Source organism: Pyxicephalus adspersus, chromosome 6 (assembly GCF_032062135.1).
Source record: "Pyxicephalus adspersus chromosome 6, UCB_Pads_2.0, whole genome shotgun sequence".
Classification (NCBI taxonomy): domain Eukaryota; kingdom Metazoa; phylum Chordata; class Amphibia; order Anura; family Pyxicephalidae; genus Pyxicephalus; species Pyxicephalus adspersus.
In genome coordinates, this window is record NC_092863.1 from 13,333,391 (window position 1) to 13,355,948 (window position 22,558).

Consider the following 22,558-nt stretch of genomic DNA (forward strand, 5'->3'; position numbering starts at 1 on the left):
ATGCAAAATATCCTGGATATGAAAAAGCCCTCTCTCTCGCCAGGGTAGCCACATAGATCTGGTAAGGCTGTCGGGTATCAGGGGGGTGTGTATAATAGAGGTAAGTACAGAGGCAGGGGCGGAAAGGCCATATTTAAGTTTGTGAGCTCTTCATATATTCCTCATAAACACCATCGGTGCGAGTAAATCTCTATTTGTCAGTAGCAGTGAAGAACTCCATAGCATAACATTGGGGTGCAGAGGAGCGAGCCAGGCCTCCTCTATCCCCCGGCAGACACTGGAGGAAAACAATTTGGTCCATGCGGGCAAAAATCGAAGGTGGGCCGCTATATACATTCTGTTGTTTTTTTAATCCTTTCTGACCTATACACAGAAACTGTGTTCAACAGTACTAGGAAACAATGTCTAAACCCAAAAACGAGAATCAAGTAAAGAAAAAAAGCTGTTGATCTAAGACTAAGAAAAAAAGATATATTGCTTCATCTGTTTCATTTAATTCAATGCTTTTTTAGCCTGTATGCTCTGCTGCCACAAATGAAGATAATATTAAACAGCACCAGACCAAAACAACTGCAAAATTATGAAAAAAACACTCAGTGCCAAGTCTACCAGAATGTGAAATGAATACCTAGTTACTGTTCCAAATCTACAATTTTGCCATAGTAAGACCTCATAAGTCAGATTTCTGTGGTTTAGAATCTAAAAGAAAGCTCCAAAACTTCTAAGTTTATAGTCAGAATTACAATACCACAAAGAGAATTCTTCATAACCCAAGAGAAATTAGAAGAGGGCTGGACGATATCGCTAGTGGAAATTTGGACAACCTCCTCAATTAATGGAATTAAATACATACATAAACTGTTACCCCTGCCTGTAGGCACATAAGCATATATGTCTACATACGCATTCATGCTTTCATGTAAACATGATGTAATGTGAAGCAAGTAGTAAACCAGTGTGGAGGGAGCATTTGTGTGTTGAATGGTTAATGCAAATTTAAAAAAGGCATAATCTTCGGATAAACTTTTTTTAAAAAAAATGTAAGAAATCTAATTATAAGGTATAAGTTGGTGGACAGATATTTTTTTTTCAACTTATGTATGTACTAGCGTGGAACTTACAGTTCCTAATGCAGTGTTGTAGGTTCCTAGCAGAGCTCTTTCTAACAAACAATCTCTGGATGACTTCAAATGCTGGATACAGCATCTGAGGAGCTACACTACTAGAATTCATGGTCCATGTACCCTGTTCACTTTTGCTGTGTGCATGTTGCTGAATAGGTTCAACAATATTTCTCCCCATCGGGTCCTTATAATATCTGAGTTGGATCCTAGTCCACAGCAGCTGGAATGGAAGGAGTGCTCATAGCTTCTCAAGGTGGAATCCCTTTTTCTACATGCTCAACTGTAAAACTACTCCACTGTACTTGATGAATCATTTTCAGATCTGACTCTGACAGCTATAACGGGCAACTGAGTATGATTTTGAGTCCATTCCATGCCTCAGTAGTCTAAGCATGATCTAAAAAGAAAATCCTACAGGGTATCTGTTTGTAATTTGATCCTCTGAATGGGGAGTTAAATCCCTGGCCCCCTCCCATGAGCTCCCTCCGCCTCTTTTAAAGTCTGTGTAGGTTTAGCAATGGGTTTGCAGGGAAGGGACAGATTTGTAGAGTGAGTTATGTCAGCAGCTGGTCGAGAGCACGGCATATCAATGGACAGAAAATCTGTACTGAAGATGTCAATGCAGAGTGTATATAAACAGCAAGAACAATTTTGCAACTAAAACAACAAAATTGTTTGTATTTCTTCTCATGTCTGTCATTTGGTAGATATTGGTGAGTTTACTGCCAACAACTTGGCTCAGCCTTTTTCAACCTTATTAACATGGGGGTCACCTAAAATAATATTTAAATCTTTAGGGAGCCCCTTTTAAAATCACTGTATGCTACAGCATACCGTACATTAACATTGCAATCACTGGGAAAGATGCCTCATACATTGCTGGCTATTGGGAAGAATGTCATTCTTAAAGATCATTGATGCCACTTAAACTGACCTGAGAGACACAAGTTACTCATTGCTCACAGAACCCCTAGTATCCTCTGGAGGAAGCTTTAAGGTTCAATTAAACCCTGGTTGAGAAATATTGGTTTAACATGGTATTTCCAATATTACCCCTCGTATAACAGTTAATTACTGCCAGGTATAACTGACTTTATACCTATAGGCTTATCTTATCCTATCCTATCCTATCCTTATTACTATCCTATATAAAGTTGTTGGTAATTCATTGGATATTTCTTTGTAGCCTAATGTGCTTAACTATAACTGAAACCCATGTTTTTGTATGTGCAGAAAGGGTTAGAATTTTTTTCACGATGTGAAGTTTTGGTGACACTTGTAAAGTTTTGAATTACTGTCCTTGTTTCCAGGACAGAGAGAAAGGTTAATTCTCCCCAGTGAAGACAGGTACAGCAATAAAACCTAGCAAAGGTTTTAATACTCTGTAAAAAAAAATAATTAGCTTAAGGTATATTTAATATGTTATAAAGTGACACTGATGTTTTATAAACGGTTTTATTTTGGTATGTTAACAATGAGTTTTAAGCTGAAACTCCAATTAATCATGGTTTTAGAACAGATTGATAGACTAGTGTAGTGTGTAAGTGTCAAGTATAGTGGCTGTAATTACCTACATTCTACTAACATCGATATGGATTTTGTAATTTAATACTGAAAACATGAATTAACCACTCTGAGCATCATAAACTGCACACAACATAGTTTCACAGATCAATGAACTGCTTCTTCACATATAAATAGGTGTTAAGGCAATAGCAGAACTTTAACACAAGGTTAATTTTATTTATGAATTTTTATAATGCTAACAAATTCTGTAGTGCTTTACATAGTCCATAGCCATGTCATAGAATGTCTCCCAAAAGAGCTCACAATTTAATGTCCCTAGGTATTTACTATTTAAAATATTCTGAGGACAATCGGAGGGGAAGCCGTTTCCATTAAAAGTATGTGTTAGGAATATGGGAGGAAAAATAAAGACTCTCATACTGTTGGTTAAGATTCTGCCGTAATCCTGAGTATAAATCACGTACAAAGTGGTATCATACCAAGGTGCTTGGAGAAACTCACACAAACAAAAGGAGAACCCTCAAATGTCATGGTGAAATTCAGAGCCTAGTGTTACAAGGCTCAAGTGCTAGTTACTAAGCCACCATGCTACCTCATTGCAATTAATTGAAAATGGGTGGGGAGGGTAGCAAAATATAGCCATAATTCTGTGCACATGGGTTTGTAAAAAGACAGGTAATAAAATGAAGAGTTAAGGAAGAATTAGCAAAAAAATAAAAAATGAATGTAGTTCAAACAACAAATGCAACAATTTATATCAATCCTACAATAGGCTTTTTTAATGACGTCAGACCTCTGATAAATTCTTTCTGTTTGACTGTTGTGGGTGTCTGTTTTTTTCCATGTAAACGACTGCAAAGTATCACATTACCTAAACACTAAATGCTGTGATAAAATCTATTGTAAATATCCACTCTTAAGGTGCGTACACACTTCCAATTTTTATCGTTCCAATCGAACGACGAACGATCGATTGGGCAAAAAATCGTTCGTAAAAAAGTAACCAACGACGCCGACGAACGAGGAAAGTCGCTGGAAACGAACGACCGGACCGACGGATCGGATTGGACGCCGATCGTTGAACATCGTTCGTGTGTACGGTCGTTCGTTGATCGTCCATGTTCAGAGCATGCGTGATGAACGAACGTTTCCTGTCATGCACATAGTTCCTCTATCGCTCAAACGATCGTATCTATTGTGTGTACAATATCTACGAACGATCGTGTCGTTAACTCTATGTGTAGGATCGGTGCTATACGATCGTTCGTATATATCGTGCATGAACGTTCGTCGTTCGTTTTCCAACGATAATAATTGGAAGTGTGTACGTAGCTTAAGTGAGGTCTTTGTTTCTCAGTGACAAAATGATTACATGTCATGGAAATAATATAAAAAATGCCTTTTTGTAAAAATAGCTGTCATTGCAACCAAGTTTTACCATAACTTGTCTTAATGTTCCAAATTAGGTCACAAATAAAACTGTTAAATTACAACCACAATCAGGTTCTAATAGAAGGGAGGACCTGCCAGCAGCAATGGCAACAGGTATCTATCCTCCACCAAACTATCCTATATGCCCTCTTGGGAGAGGACCTGATTTCCATCAGATTTTGACTTTATTTGATAAGAGTTTCTGTCAATATGTCAATGATAGAGGCCAACTTTAAAACTATTTTACATTGGTACAAGATAGATTAGCTAAATTGGAGGGTTCATGACTGGTGGTCTTGCCCCAAGGTCCAATTTTTTTTTTAATAATCTCTTATATATCTCCCTTCTTAACATTCCTAAAACCCATTTACCCTAGTTAGTAAAATAGATTGCCCTGTTCCCCATTTAACTAATTAGTTTACTATACACCCCTAGCTACTAGACTAATTATCCTGAAACACTGGGAAACCTCAGTCTTGCCTCTGGATACTACATTGAATTGGTCAATGAAAAACTGTATTATGTCCTAAAGAATAATATTGCTGACCTACACAAAACATGGGACCCTTGGATTCAAAATATATCCTAATTTTGGACATTTTGGATCTGGAAAACCCTTCTACTCCCAATACCTTTCCTCCTTTTCCCTTTCCTCCTTGATGTTGATTTCATCCCTTTTTTTTCTTCCCCCGTTCTTATTTAGACCTTTGTTGGTAGCCCCCCCTTAAAAGGATTATACCTGTTGTATTATTAATACCGCATAATATTAATAAAAGGAATTTGTTCTTTTTAAACCTTAAAACATTGAAATAAAGAATCTAATGGCTCCAAAATGCCAAGAGTATGGTCTGAATTACAACAAGGGAAATTAACTCAAGGGAAATTAAGAAAAAGCAGGGTGACATCAGCAATGACATCAAAACTGAGAAAAGACGGAATGTAAGGATATTGCAAGGTATTTAAATATTGTGCTTTTGTATGTTTCAGATGCCTATGATTTACTATAAACACTGAAGTCTTCCTAATATAACTTCTTAAATCAGTCTGAACCATCGAGGAACTAACTGCATAATCCTTTACTTCTACATAATAAATGCATAAACTGAAAAACTAATTAACAAGTAAACTATATATGAGAAAAAACACAGGCAGCTGGGACAGATGCTCTCGGAGAACAAGAACAAGATATATGGTTTATAAATAACTCCTAGATGTGTTTTTGTATATATTCATATTTTTGATCAGGGATGTTTTTATTTTTTTTTCTGCCTTGATCCCACATCCTGCTGAAATCTGCTGTATTTCACAGCTCCAAAACAACTGATATAATAGCTGTTGTGCTGATTAATTCAGTCCCATTCATTTCTTTTCACACATAGGAAGGTTTTTAGCAGCACTTCTCTTTTGCAATGATGAATGTTTAAAAGAAGGTAAATGTACAAAAGGGCAAATCAGTGTGCATTAATAAAATCAGACTAAGACGTCCATTTCTGTTGTAACTTGTTACAGTCAGCATTACTATGTATTCCTAAAATGGTGATGTATAGATCCAAAAACAAATCTTCTGGCTATTGTTAATTGTACACAATATCATAAAATAAAACCAGACATAATTGTAGTGCACCTGAACTTTAGGGACCCCAAATATGATATTGTACTCCTAAAAAATAAAAGTAAAGGCAATAAAATACATATAAAGCCCTGAACATTGTATCATCACCATGATTGCTTATGATGTCTGAGGGCCTGTGTGCCCAAAAGAAAAAAAATTAAAAAAAATAGTTTATTTTAATGGTTTTAAAGTATAGTCAGAAACACTAAATTCTATTGTTGGCTGTGGACTTCTGAAGTTAAATGCAAAGCCCCTGAATTGCTTGGAAGGTGAGGAAGACCTCTAATAACACAAAAAAAAAAATAATTATAGGTGGTAAAACATGTTTCTAAAGGCCTATAGGGGTTGATTACATGAGAATTTAGCTCATTTGCACCTCAGAGTAAGATTAACAATACATTTTTGTCCCATGTCAATTTGCAACATTGCTGCAAATGTGACACTATAAATCCTTTGGAAATTTGACTGGGAAAAACTATAATATAGCACTGAGGACACCTAAAGCTGCAGGTATTCTGTATTAGTATGTATTGCCTTTTTAAAACAAGGAAACTGTGCCCCCCTTATTATCAAGATGGAATCTAGCTGACAAAAAAACAAGTGGCAGCCAAACCCTCAATCCATTCCAGGATCCTTGATCACTGGGGCCCGTAGTTAGGAGAGAGGATGTCAGCCCACAACCAATCCCTCCTTTGGCTTGCTATTTAAATAAAAACCAAACAATCAGCAATTAAAAATAACCCTTTAAAATTCTTCCCGAATAAATTCATATTCACATTCACATTTTTGGAAAGCTCTACGTAAATGCATTGCTAGCTAGGTTGTTTATGTTTTTTATTTATAGCCCCCACCAATGACTATTTAGAAACAGAATAAGTCACTGAGTCTCCAAACTGATAAACTGGCAGGCTACCATGGCATGTGTGGAGTCCATCCCAACAGTCACACTGCATTCTGTTCTCATAGTAGTACACACAGAGGCACCATCTTGGTGACAATTAGTCTAATATTCACTCACAAAAAATATAAGGCACAACCAAATTCATGAATTTGTCTGCCCATCTTGACTGACCACCACACTTTGAATCCAAACATAGATTATAGCAGAAAGTGGCAATGTAGAAAGTGCCCCATTTGTACTTTGCCCCTATCAGACATCAACTGTCTACTACAAGTGTATTCCTGTTGTGTGATAGACAGGTGCACAGCGTCTACATTTTTTTCAGACACCATTTAACAGAATTCTAAAGCTTTGTGCATTTAAATACCTTTTACATGTATATCTCTAGTTACCAAGCCCCATACAAAAGTAAAGTCTATTTAAGATATGACTTTCTCCAAATTGACCAATTCAACGAAAAAAACTAATCTTTTTAGAAACATTGACAGACTGGACAGACAACCTTTACAAAAGGCCAAATATTCTCACTCTGTGGGCCTGATTTATCAAAGCTCTGCAAGACTAGAAGGGTTAGACCAGGGGTCGGCAAACTCCAGCCTTTAGACCAGAGTCGGCCTAACGCCACCTGGCCGATCCAGCTCAATGACGGCTGGCAACCCGCGGCTCAGGAGCCGTGGGTTGCTAGCCGTATCTGACAGGGGGCGTTAAAAACAACCAGAGCTGGTGCCGCCTCCTTGCTTTTGCTCCCCTATTTACTGCGCCAGACGTTGATACTTTCACCGCCGCAGTAAATAGGGAACGCTCCCTGAAAGGAAATCCCTCTCTTCCGCAATGCATACGAAGGAGAGGGATTTCACTTCAGGGGCGTTCCTAGTGGGGGTGGATCCAATAGGGCGGGACTCGGCCTAGTGTGCTCTCGCCCACCCCTGAAATGGCCTAGTGGCCATAAACGTTTGCCGACCCTGGGTTAGACTATCATAGAATAATCATCATTTGATTGTGATTCAGCAAACATTGGATGGTTTTCCTAAAAATAACTTGTTATTGGCTGTCTAGTCTTTTGTCTAGTTTAGCGCCAAACCCACCTGTCATACAAATGTACCACCAACTGTATTAGTTCCATATTTTGGATAGGATGCTTTTATGCTTGCATATTTCGGTACATTTTCTAATGAGCTTGCAACTATGTAGGTTTTTCTAGTGAGAATCTTCTTTACACAAATGCAAAGTAGTTGAGCTACAAAATCCCTTGCTAACCTAATAATGTTTACCCTGCTGCATGACCAAATATGTTGAAATGAAATAAACACAAACTGATTTCCTAAAAACAAAAATTATTTTGAGAGAAATAGCTTACAGTTTATACCAATTGACAATCTGTATATTTGTCTGCAGCTTTGTACATTTTAAGGTTCTGTTTATCAAATAAGGATAAATGAACCAACAGATATTAAACTTTGTATTATTTGAATATTATTTACCTCCCAGCAGGTCTTCTGCTGTCCAGGATTGACCTGATGATTCAGTTTCTGTGGACATACATACAGCAGAGAGCTAGGAATGGATTGCCCCATTGGCCTTGGGGGAAACTTGCTGATGGGAAATGCTGATGGGAACTTTGGTGTCTCCCATGCTGGTTTTCTGCACACAGAGCTGCTACATACAGTGGATTCCTTGGGAGTGAGTGTTCAAGACTTGGAGGCAGGTTGAGCTGTCACACTATGTATGCTCATTTGCAGGAGTAACGAGTGAGATGTCCCAGAAGACATACAATTTCAAAAAAATAAGGTTGCCTTCTAGGCTAACCTACTGACAACAACTTTCAGTTATTTTGCATTTACCAAATGAAATAAAAAAACAGCAACACAGGATATTTGCATGGAAAACCCTTGTATAAATCTCTGGACTATCTATTTTAGTCCTAGATAGAGTTGGGGTTTTTACTACAATCCAGGACTTTGTTAAAAACAAATTGTATTCACCTCCTGTTCAATTGACTATAGCTGTACCAGACAAGGAGCTCATGGAAAAGGTTCATCATGGACATTTTTCCTAGTAATGTTGGGGAAGGATAAAACCAGTGATTCATTGTTACCTGTATCCTTGATTCAGATATCAGTTCTTGTCTGATATGCAGGAAATTGGCATTAGGGCAATCATGCATTGCTCTAATACTTATAAAGTGTTGCTTTACTTTACAAAGCTGGAAATGTCAGGAACTGAGGAAAGCACCTACATTAACATAAAAAGAGGATTTTTGTATCACTAACAAATTAAAATGCACATTTTCTGCAACAGGTTCCTAGGTCCACACATCTTCCATTATTAATATTAGGGTTCGAAATCTATAAATTTATAAGTGACAACATGGAGAAAGAAGCATCGCTATTGAGAATGAAATAATATGAGTAAGATCTCGGAAACTCAAGATCCAAGAGCTAGGGAAGCGGGACAAGAGACTCTCATCAGGAGATCTCAGTAATCGAATTCCAGAAATTCTGGCTTCTGCCAATACTTGAAATACTGGGGTATTGATTGTTTAGCCAGTAATATTCTTAACATGGAACATATTTAGGCAAATAGGCTACAAAGATACAAGCTCATCAGTCCCTATTGGATGTAAGCTGCAGATTCAAAATCTAAGTTTTTCAGTGGATTTCAGAGGCTAGGTATGTTTTGCTTTAAAAGTCATCTTCGTGCATTGTAAAAACTTATTTGCAGATTTTAACCGAAACAGAAGATTGGTGAGGTTTGAGCAATAGTATTCTAAGGTATGCCATTGCAGCACAAGCAGGAAGGTTTCTTAATTTCTTACTAAGTTGAAAAACTCTAATTTGAAGATTTAGGATGTAAGATTTAGGAACTGTTCAATGTAAACGATGACCCAGTTAGCACAATAATAATTATGTGTGATGGCAGACAGATTCTTTGGTTGTCAATTCAGCATAAAGCCAATGGATATAACCAATGCTATGTACAAAGACAAACCTCACATTTAATACAGCCCATGATTTCCAGGCGGTACCTCGGTACAGATAACACTAACTGCACTGCTATTTCTTGGGTACCACTATATCGCTGCAGGGAAACTCAGGAAAAAAACAGCTCTGCAATCAGCAGGGAGATGAAGCATCTTTCAGAGGCGACACTTGTTCCATTAGGAATTTTTTTTAACCCATTGGCGATATTACTACTTCTTATTTGTTATGTCTGAGGGACAGGAAGTACTGAAAAATCTCAGTGAGACAGCAAAACCTGTGGAAGTAGCCTGTCTTTGTACTGTAATCTGTGTACAGATGCAGCACCATCAGCCAATCACTATATTGCACAGTGCTGATATGTTAGCATTTTACATGGTGTGTTACTAGGAGAATAATGTGCATAGATACTTGAACATGACCCAAATTGTACAGTTGTAGAAAGAATGAGTTGCTACCCCAAAAAGAGTAGACCTCTTTTTCATGTCTCTTTTTAATACCCACATTTGACCCAAATTTTCTCCCAAATCTATATATTTTTTATGATTAAATCAATTACCAAAATGTGTGAATTATGAGTAAACTGATTGACACATTTTCTTATTCAATCCAGTGTGTACATGTTGGGTAAAAGCTGGGTGAATCTTAGAATAAAACATTTTAATAAGAGACCCCATGGTGGGTGGCAATGGTAGCTGGACAAGAAAACTAGCTGAACAGAATAAGAGGCATACATTTATATTCTAGAACCAAAACCTCAAACAAAAACTTGAAGAAAAAGGAATAAAAAAAGATTATCCTCTAATCGTTTGCCTTTCTGTAATGACAATTTGGAAGTATAATAAAGACCTGCTGGCTCCATAACTACATTTTTATTGTGTTCTACCAATCACTTAGTCATTATTAATTTTAATGAATCCTTCTTCTTATTCCTATGGACTGTTTTGTTTAATAAGCTTTCCTAGCAAGAAATTATTTAAAATGCTACAGATCAGGAGGGTTGAGGAGGCAGCCTGCATTTGGCTTTTTCTGTTGAAATAATACACCGTTTTAATGAGCACATATTTTGAGCTTTTGTAATGATTAGGTATAACCTACATAACTTTTACATTGTTACTGTCAAGTTTCCGGTAAAAACCATTTCAACACTTGAACTGATTTCTGGACTACATTAGAGGGAATTCCCTCTCCTTTTAATGTTGATGAATAATGGAGCTTTTAAATACTCATTGAAGTCAGTACATGTTGATTTGCATGCCATCCTACACACGTTTCCATGAATGGATGTCCATCTTTCCTTCCCTGTGCGAGGTAGCGTCCAGATTTAAGCCATATGTGCAAATGAATGTGGATATCTGGAGGAGTGGTTATGGACTTGTTATTTAACGTGCTCTTTTACAATGTATTTAATAAATGTGATTTTATGAGAAATTTGAATACATTTATATTGTCTTACGTATTGCTGCCTTAAAAGTCCCAACATATACGTACTTGTTTGTTACATTTCAATACTTGTTAAGCAGGCATGGTGCACTGTTTTGATTATTAGAAAAAAACTGCACTGAGAATGTCATACAGATATTACTGGTGTAGACAGAGTGCCTGCAAAGAGAATGCAGCAAATAATAGAAACTAAGCTGAAACAAACAAAATAAAAAAGGTAGGAACAAAAATTGTTTTAAAAAAGAAAGGGGATTGGTTCTGATCCATAACACTTAAGCAAACTAAATGCTAGGGTTTACATCTACTTTAAACAAGAAAGATATGAGGAAAGCTGAATAACTTTCCAGGCAAAATCAATGTATGGTTTGGTAGCAAGATGGAAACATTCTATTTCATGTGATAGTAAATAAATAATAAAACCACATTGCAAGCTTTGACAATACTACAAAGAATATTCTGCTTTTCACATGCAGTAAATGGATGGTGATGGGCAAATACCATGACGGCATTGCACCTGATAGACCTGGATGGGTGACTGCTCTGGGAATGTGGACAAGTTCAGGTGACAGATACTAATATAGCAGCGGCTGGAGTCCCGCTGCTGTTTCAGTTGTCCATTTAATTATATCCAGTGGTGAAGGTAACAGATGGCTGGCCCCATGCATGCGGAGATCTCAGTAGGATCAAGGATGACGCTTTACCCAGCATGGATGATAGCTGTTGTCAGCTGTATTTGTACATTAACCTCTCAGACACCTGATAGGCAATTGTAACCACTACAAAACCCTTTTAGGACAATACAGTGTTCTTCTCTAACAGCAACATCATTTTGATATTTAGCACCTCAATTTGCATAGATGGCAGGGCTTAGCGGTGCTATAATAATGAATCATTATTTATTGTCTGTTTAAGGAAGTTTATCAGATACAAAGGAAAATGCAGGGGATTGTATATAAGGATATGCAGATCTGCTCTAAGTCCCAGGTACTTGCAATACCTTGGGAAAATGTATTGTGATTGTGGTAAGGGGATGATTTTTCATTCTAGTGACTTAGATTGAACTATTTTTGTTAAAGTTTGTAGTGTATTTTAAATTCTTGAAGTCACTGTAGTCACTGTAGAGGGACAGTTAGTTACATGACTATGGACTTTGAACAGCGCTGCGTAATATGATGGCGCTGTATAAAAACTGTGTAATAATAATAATAGAATCTGCTGTTTTAGGATGCCTTAATTCTAAGGAAAGACAACAAATAACAATTTGGTTTATTTACAAATAGAGATAAACTTACTAACCACAAAGCATAGATTTGGGGTAAAATAGGACACATGTATTAAAAAGGGACATGAAAAAGAGGTCTACTCTTTCTGGGGTAGCAACTCATTCTTTCTACAACTCCCACACGCTCCTTACATCTATTCTTGGAACACTTCCATTAGACAGCCACAGGTGAACTACATCCATACATATACAGTAGGCCATGCAAAAATTCCTCATTGTCCTAAGATCCAGGCTTCAGGATAAATATGCAGATAATTACACAGGATGCAAGTCATAAATTTGTCTCCAGGAAGAATCCAGCTGTACTGCATGGTTGTGGGCAGTGATAATCACAGGGCAGTCATATTTTTTTATCTTATTTATTTATTTTTTTAAGTCATATTTCAAAGTAGTTTTCAGAGAGGCTTTGTTTACGTTTGATTAATATCATCCTACATGCTCACACAGAATCGCCAACTTTCCTTTTACAATGAAAGTGCCCACAAACATTCATGGTCAGTGGATAAATGCACCCATGATGCTGGCATTAGGCACCCACCTATGCACCAAAAAAAATGTATTTCAATACCATTTTTAATACTTCATTATGACTATGCTTTTAAACCCACTGCAGTACCTTGTACAACAAAATTTAATTCTGGATAGGAATAGGTAACATTATAAGCCAGGCTTTACTACATAGTAAAATTTTGTGAGAAGCTCGATGGGAGGTCAGAGTTAACCTCATCAATGTGTTACTGTTCCTTCACTAAGCAGCTATTTACAAACTGGGTTGATCCTCAAGGATAAGTAGGTGCAATATACACTAGACACAATGTGACCTTTTGATGACTAATTCCACTTTATTTGGTCTCTAGTTTAGTTTCGGTTTGATATGCCTGTTTTATATTGACAGCACTGAACAACCTAATACAGCTTGATTAGTACCTGGTTGATGCATACATTTCCATTCCTATTTATCAGGGGTTTGGTTTATTGAAAGCTGAAGCTTTTTAAAGAATTTGAAAATAACTTGAAATTACTTTAGTATGATTAAGCTAACATGAGTAAAGATTGGGTTTTCGTATAAATTCGTATAAACAAGACATGGAACATAGACACTCAGAACAAAGAGGTTGCATTTAGCAACCTACTAACAAAAATCCTATTCTAAAATTGATATTATTAATGTACATTGACAGTAGATTAGAAAGAGTAAGGGACCCTGGTAAATCATGGCACCAAGATCGTAAGCTCTTTGGGGCAGGGTCCTCTCCTCCTCCACTATCTGTATCTGTCTGTCATTGCAAACCCTATTTAATAAACAGCACTGTGTAACATGTTGACGCTATAAATTACTGTTATTTATTATTATTATTATTATTATTATTAATATTATTATTATTATTAATAATAATAATAATAATAATAATAATATTAATAATAACAATATTAATAGAAACCAAACAGCACAGTACAAAAAAAAATGTATGAAATGTAATGAGGACTTCTTGAATTGATGCAATTCATCAGTGTTGCATTAATGATTCTTTGATTAAAGAAAACAGTCCTGTTAAAACACATTTGTAGCTCCTCTTATGTGATGACATGACAGTATTTCTAGTCTACAACACCACAAGCCATGACGGGGAGGCCTTAGTGAATAACCAGGTGATGTTGTCTGTTTAAAAAAGGTTAATTTTGCATGTGGAGGAATTTTTTGTTGTTGTTGTTTTTACAGTAAAGGACTGTTTTATTGCTTATGAAGAACTTGTATACAAGTTGGTAATGAAATGCTACACTGCCTTAGATAGTTCTGTTCCCTACTGGTTTCCCAATGCAAATGGGGTTTTTCCCAGTACCTAATATTAATAATTAATTATACCAAAAACTAATGAATATCCCAGCAATATTAAAATGCTGTATTTCAGTCATCTAAATAATTGCTGAATTTCAGGACATAACTTGACCCCAAAGCCCACCCCCAACACATACACACTATTGCCTATTGGGCAGCAAGGTGGCCCAGAGGTCAGCACTCTGGCCTTTGTAGTACAGGTCAACCAGGACACTATCTGCATGGAGTTTGCATGTTGTTTCCATGTTTGTGTGGGTGTCCTCCCACATTCCAAAAACATGCAGTTAGTTTCCTGGCTTCCTCCCAAATTGGCCTTGGACTATGGTTATGATATATGACTGTGGTAGGAACATAAGATTGTGATCACCTTTGAGAGACAATGACATGACTATGAACTTTGTAAAGCACTGCTTAATATGTTGGCGCTATATAAATACATATTAATATTAGTCTGTGACCTGACCGCAAAAATCTATTCAAATCCATCCATTCCCTTGCTGCCCTCCACCCAACAACTTTTCAGCATAAAATCCCATTCAAACACTGAGGGAGGTAACACAATTAAATACCTACAGGAATAGACTGATGATAGTAGAACCCTAGAAAGTTCCTTTAAGGCAGACTTTAAGAGACAATGCATTGATCTGGCTGGAGACAGTGATATTGCTTGCTAAATTAAAGCATGTAAAAAAAAAAAGTTTTCTTTACCTTATTTAATCTTTGGATGCATGCTTCTTATTTGGAAAATGAAAACATGTAATACCAATTTAACCCTATTGAGCATTTAGTATTTCACAGTTACCTTTTAAATGGCTTCTCGGATAGTTGTAGCTGTGGCTCGCTATGTCTAGCTTCAATACGTTTCATAACTGTTTTCCAGTAATGTCCCTGTATATATTACAAAGTCCTCACCATTAATTATACTCAGAATGCTGCACATACATCTCAGCAAACTATTTTCCGGAATTTTTTCCTGTAGCCCTGACCCGTGGCAAGCCCACAAGCTGTAACTTAGAAATATTATCATTTCAAACATGCTTCCGTCTTTTCCCATGTGTCACCTGTTCTCTGACATTACTGAGCTCATCTGTATTGTAACATTTATCTGAGTTTTATTTAGAAATCTTTTCTGCACCAGAGTACCTTTTCTTTGCTATAACAGAATCTATTAGCGTAAAATGGAAACAAATGTAATTACAGTATATCATGAAAATAATAAAAAAATGGATCTCTAACCACGGAGAAGAAATAAAAGGTCTCAAATTTCTCCATTAATGCTTAGCCTACTTGTGTGTTACGAGATCTATGGGCAATAAATTACTCTGGGCCAGTTCTGTCAGTCTTGGGTGAGAGGAATACTGAATAAACGGGAGCTCTCATATCATTATATGATGGCCAAATATCTGAAAGTGGGAAAAAGGGCATAAAGCGAGAACAAAAAGTCAAAGCAGAATGCAGTGAATATCAATGGGATAGGATACAGTAGTTACATTTATTTTACATGTACCCCCTGGGAAAATACAAAAGCTATGTCTGCTCATTAAATTTATTTTTGTCAAGGTAACCAGTCAATTCCACATTTACTTTACCATGAAAGAGCAAAACATCACCTCTTTTAAACAAATGACAGATACTTTCAATGTGTGCATACATTCATTTACACAGCTCTATACCTTATTTCATTATTTGCGTAAAGAACACATTAAAAAAATGTTTCCATGTAAATTAAATTTAGGCTCCAACTATATATGTTTTCTCATGCTACCATTCTAGCTTGCCTGTCTGCCTCCTGCATGGGATGGGCCTCATCCGCTTCAAAAAACATGGCACTTCATTAAACCTGTTCATCCCAGCCTACCACAGCAGGGAAACTCCTGAGGTAACTTTAAAAGGAACTGCTGTGTTGCAAGCGCCTTCTAAAAAGTAGTAATTGGAGATAATAATCAGGGGAATTGTTGGGTTGGACACAGAAAATTAGCATGCATTAAAAAAAAAAAGATGAAGATGGCCAGACATGTATGTGTTGGATGGACATTGCCATTTTGCCCATTCAGGACCCCTCCACAATCGCCCCCCTGACCCACTGATCCCTTCCGATGCTGCAGCCAGCAATTGGCCAGCAGACCTGAACACCATGAGATCTATAATTGAGCTCATATCGAGGTCCTATCCTCTTATTTACCATTAACAATTCATAGGTATATACTTTTTATGCTTTTTGGTTTGGTACTTACTGTTTTCTTAATCTCCTGAACCAAAACAAGGAAAAGGAAGAAATAAAATGACATGCTTTCTGCAGGTCCAACATAACTTCCATATATTAAATTGTCCACTCATCTCAAGCAAAAAAAAAATTGTAACACATTTTGAAAGCTTTTTGCAAGCTTGGTCTCTTAACTACATGTGTGAAAAATATTTATTGTTTATTTTAAATCATGATAAGTGTTCCATGTGAAGTCAGGGGATGTTTTTATTTTAGGTAATACCACACATAATATCGACCTTTTAAGTGATTGAAAGCACCAGGGTCATACTAAGGACAAGTTCCAACTGTGCTCTGTTTATTCACATAGCAAGATGGCATTTCCCTCAAGTATCCTGCAACATGTAACCAAAATACTGTGGAACAATTGGTGAAGCTGTTACTAAACAGCTGAATATGTAAACAATGTTTGAAGTGCTAATTGCTTGAAAAGAGCTGGGGCTGACAAACACACACAGGTGTCTAGATATTATAAGCCTATCAACAGAATATATAAAAAAAAGGACAAGAGCTCTGGTTCCCCCCCATATCTGATATGGGTGCATTGTGTGCTGCCACTATTAAAAAAAAACTACAATAAATGTGACCAAGCACACCTTTTGTTTTATTATCTTTATACATTTTTTACCTCTGAAGTATACAATAGCAGCTTAGAAGCTAAGCAATAAGGGTGCTTGTCTTAAATCTTTAGATATGGTTCCTATCCCAAACACTACCTGCATGGGGCAGAGATAGGGATGTACAAAGTGTGCTCCTACACCAGGGCCCTGGACCCTTCTTAGCCAACAGGGGTCTCAGACTGGGAGGGGAGTTAAATCTGTCTTGCACAGGGGCCCACTTTTTGCATCCATATGTTTACATACATTACCTTCCTTGGTCCTCAAACATGACTAGATTATCCTTTCTTAGGTATGGCCAGTCCCAAACCCATGCTGAAGTAGGCTGTTGAAGCAAATAAACTCAGAATAATTGTATACAACCTGGGCAAATTATGGCCTGCAGGTTATATACAGCCAGTCAAATATTAGTACAAAATCAACCACAAACCAATACCACTGTTCCCACTGAAACATTTACTTTTACATAATGGCTTTGACATAATTCATATGGGTTCATACAAACACTCTCCTGGTCTGTCAAAGCCGAAATCTTGACATTGGTTACACGACCGTACAGCATCTCTATGTTGTTTATTTTTTTTTATTTATTTTTTTTTACAATTTCAAAGCATTTTTCAAATTTCTGCTAATAAAATGTTTTTTTTAATTTGTGTATGTGTTAATGATAATTTTTATATGCTGAATAGATTGCAGCAAGATGCATAAATATCTAACTGAACAAGCAATACTACAGGTCACATAAGATTATACACAATTAACTCTACACTCCATTGGCCATCAGGCCTTGGAACAAGCAGTGTAAAGTTTGGATGATTGTGGAGAATATCCTTAATAAACCAGAATGAACATAGTTACATCTTTCTCTGCATATAAATCTATAAATGGATCTGTGTGCCTTTTCTGCTGTAATTTAGTATTAAAATATACATTTAAGTATTATTATTAATATGTTTTTCTCCCCATTTTGGACACGCTATTATGTATCAACATTACACAGCTGCCTTTATCTAATCTGGATTTTTCTAATCCTTCCCAATATATGTAATATATATTAATGTACAATAACCAAAGAGTACATTCTGTCTGTCTCGGGTCACCTAGGATTTATCATGCTGCTTATAGGGAAAGTCTTGTTTTTTTCAGCTTTTTCCCTGAAAAATATACTAACAGCTGTTATAGATTTTAATCGGCTTTCACAAGGTATGTTAAACAACCCATTCACTGCTTTATGCTGTCACGTGTATTTTTGATGCAGTGAAAGCATCCTTTGGAGTATGTACGGGCATAGTAAAAAAAGTACAACCTTTTTTCATTGTAAGGTTTTGCAAATCAGGACATAATAAAAATGTTAAAATCATACGGTTGTTAGCATATCTTAAAACGAGGTAAATACAAGGTAAAAGGTTAATATTATACACTGTTATTAATTGAAGAAGGACTATGTCAAAATTTAGGAGAAGTGTGAATAATTTAGAAGCATGTAGGTGTGTGTTAAAACAATGCCAAGAAGGAATCACATCAGTAATGACATCAGCTGCCCAATAATCTGGGAAGGGTTTTAGGTTGATTTCCAAACAATCTGAGGTCCATTATTCACAAGTGAAAAACATTCACCATAGTGCCAATCTTACCAGAAAAGAATGTACCAGGGTCACAATGTACACTGCTCAGAGAAATTGTAAAAGATCTACAAGCTACATCTCAGACTCTACAGGCCTCAGTAAAGCGGTAATGATTGGGTCTTTTGCAGCCACGGAATCTGGGTACATTGCAGTCATTGCATTGACCATGAACTCCTCTGTATAACAAAGTATTATAGAGTGAAATGTGAGATCATCTGCAATACTTAAAGCTTGGCCAAATTTGGTTAATGCAATGGGACACAATGATCTAATCACAACAGAAAATCTATAACAAAATGGCTGTAAAAGGAAAAAAGCAATGTGTTCCAATCGTCCAGTAAATCCAGACCTCCACCTTAAGGTGTGAGAGATTGACAGAAAATACAGAAAATTATTACTTAATATTGCTGCTAAAGGTGGTTCTACAAGTTATTGAATCATGGAGTATACTTAGTTTTTTACCAGTCAACTAATGTAAATTCATGAATTGCACTTGAAGTTCAACAAGCTGAAAAGCTGAATTATAGTTTAAAGTTCCAAAGAAAAAGTGCAAGCAGTCAGTTCCTTATTGCAGAAAGGATCAGGTGATGTCCTTTCTGTAATAAAAAATCGTATCTGCCTGTTTGCTATCTATAACACTGAGCTGTGCATGCATAGCTCAGCATAGGACGCCAGGATATGATTGGCATCTCGGCATCCCCTGGGGCTGCTGTTTTTTGAATGAAATCCTGTGTACATGATCATGAAGACTTATTGACCCTGATTTATTAAAGTTCTCCAAGGCTGGAGGGAATAAACTTTCATCAGTGAAGCTGGGTAATCCAGCACACCTGGAATGGATTTCTTAAGTGATTTGCCATTTGTTAGCAAATGTTTTCAATCCTGGACCAGATCCTTTCCAGGTTTGCTGGATCACCCAGCTTCACTTCAGAAAGTGTATTCTCTCCAGCCCTGGAGAGCTTTAATAAATCAGGTCCATTATCTCCAGCTGGCCAATCACGATGGCTCAAAATCAGGAAAGGCTGAATAGAAGAATAAAAAGATGGCTGTGCCAATGGAGCGGGGACAGATGAGTGTATTTAAAAACTGTGAAGAGGCAGGTATGTTTATTTTATTGCAGAAGGGACATCACCTATGCCTTTTACAGGGTCCTAATAATACAGCACATGGCCTGAACAAAAGAGGGGCAAGAAGGGAGGCAAATCAAGTGTGTGGCATGGAAATATACTGGCACAGAAAATGTTAATAAGTGGAGAGGCCAATGTGAGCAGAGACTTGACCCCAATTAGCGTTGCTTATCCACTATCCAGTCAGCAGGATCTATTCTTATTTGTAAGTGGTAAAATCCAATTGGCTATGTTTGTGTGATAGGGCTATTCAAATTTCAGGAATATATGGGCAAAAATACTAACTTTTGATCTGTTAATTTATCTGTTTGCCTGGTGTTTATCTTAAAAAAAACTTATATTATGTCCTAAAAGGCCATGAAACCTTAAATGAAAATGTTACACAGCATGAAATAGTTAGTGCTCAATTTTATACATATGAATTGTAAAATGTAATGTACCCACTTCTGTACAATACCTGGTATTTTTGACATTTGCACTAACTTTGCAGCGCAGGCTATTATTTTTGATGGATGCTAAGTTAAACTAAAGAAGCCGTTAGTACATCCTCAGATGGAAACCACACATACTATTTTTATTTCCAGAAATACAGATTCTAGTACTATACGCTAGTAATTTATCTCTGTCTCCTGAAATACCATCCTTTCGCATGATGTCATAATTTAATTAGCATGCTGTGCAGGCTTAATTATCATGCTGTGCCTTCAGCACACTTTAATTTTTTATAAGCAAAAAATTAAACTTTACCTTAAAAATTGGAACACCTTTCTTTGCCTAAACTGATTTCACCATATAAACATTTGGCTTCATGCCTGCAGCCATACAGTATAATTTCCTGGATTGAAATTTTGGGGACACAGACAGAGTAGTTAAATAATCTGTCAGCTTCCAAAGAAAAAACAAAGTCAAATGCATAAAATATGAAAAGTGCAATAATTTAAAGAAAAAATAAATTATTTTCTTCTTTGTAAAGTGAATATTTAATTTTAAGGTACCCCATTTAAAACGTTTTACATAAATTGTTGTAGTGCTTGCCTCTTTTTCTAGTTCCATAGTGGATAGCTACTTTAAGTTGGAATTTACACAACCACACCATGCTGGGAATGGAGATAAAGATACTTTTGTTCCTAAATATATAAATGGTCTATACAGAGAACTCTCTTCCCGATTATTCACTTTGAGTTCATTACAAAGGACAAGAGGAAACTTTTTGCATCTGGAGGAAAAGAAAATTTAATCTCCGGATAAGGAAGGGATTCTTCACTGTAAAGCTACGTACACACTTCCAATTATTATCGTTGGAAAACGAACGACGAACGTTCCTGCACGATATACACGAACGATCGTATAGCACCGATCCTGCACATAGAGGTAACGACACGATCGTTCGTAGATATTGTACACACAATAGATACGATCGTTTGAGCGATAGAGGAACTATGTGCACGACAGGAAAGTGAACGGACGTTCGTTCATCACGCATGCTCTGAACATGGACGACCAACGAACGACCGTACACACGAACGATGTTCAACGATCGTCGTCCAATCCGATCCGTCGGTCCGGTCGTTCGTTTCCAGCGACTTTCCTCGTTCGTCGGCGTCGTTGGTTACTTTTTTACGAACAATTTTTTGCCCAATCGATCGTTCGTCGTTCGATTGGAACGATAAAAATTGGAAGTGTGTACGCACCTTAAGGTCTGTGAAAATTTGGAATCGGCTCCCTCAGGAAGTAGTTTCGGCAAATACAATAGATTGCTTTAGGTAAAAGGGTAATAAAGTGTTAAAGTAAAGATAACAGACACAATTGATCCAGGGAAAATCCTATTGCTCCACAGCATCAGGAAGGATTTTTTTTTTTTGTACCAGAGTTTTTTGCCTTCCTCTGGATCAAACCCTATGGATGTCCATAGGGTTTTATATCTGGAATATGTTTTACTTTCCTAGTGATCCAACTTAATGAACCTATGTCTTTTTTTAACCTAACTATGTAACTATGAAAATATCTCAATTATATTTACAGGGTCAGGCCTGAGAGCATAGTCGTGTGTGTAGGTTGTGCCTAAACTTATACAAATTCATGTGGAAACATTTCATAGGTTGGCCAGCAGTATGCTTTCTGTGGCCACTGATCTAGATAAAGGTCAACGTTTATTAAAAATTGTGGGTAGATACATACATGATTTATTTTGGTCACATGGGATTACTATGCTTTTTCATCTGTCTTTGTGTAAAAACAGTATGGGACTTGTGGTGCAACACATGGTGAGGTACAATCTGCACTTTTCATAAACGGAGCTTTCCAGATTATTAGTAATACGATTTAAATTACTGGAAAATCCTGTACAGCAAACCTGAAAAAAAAAACATAAAGTGGTAGCCATGGTTTCTGTGTACATTTCAAGGCCTAATTTTTAACTTTGACTGAACAGAAAAAGTAAACCTTGACAAATGAACATATTGGTGCTATTTTATATAACTATGGAAAGTGCTTTTTGTGTTGGAAGTGAATACATTTTTCCCCTTAAATTAAGGTTACAAAGTTAAGGTTCCAGCTTCAGCTATTTTGTTACGCTATTGAAAAAAATGAGAAAGAAGAAAAAGATAGCAGGAGCTTCAAACATAGGGATAAGAGAAAGTGCCAGCAGCCACTGCTAAAGCTGGGCCTACTAGAGGCTAAATTTGCAAGTATGCTGTACATACACTATTGCAATTGCTCTGGGCTTGATGCAGTTTTTTTTCCAGTGTAAGGTATGCAAAATTTCACAAAGTCAAATATGTGGGAGATTTTC

General features: G+C 36.8%; 1 protein-coding gene across 7 annotated transcripts in view; it reads left to right on the plus strand.

Moving 5' to 3' along the window:
* The window catches only part of KCNH6 (potassium voltage-gated channel subfamily H member 6), a 109,216-nt gene that overhangs the window by 15,453 nt on the left and 71,205 nt on the right, over positions 1-22,558 (plus strand). The window lies entirely within an intron of this gene.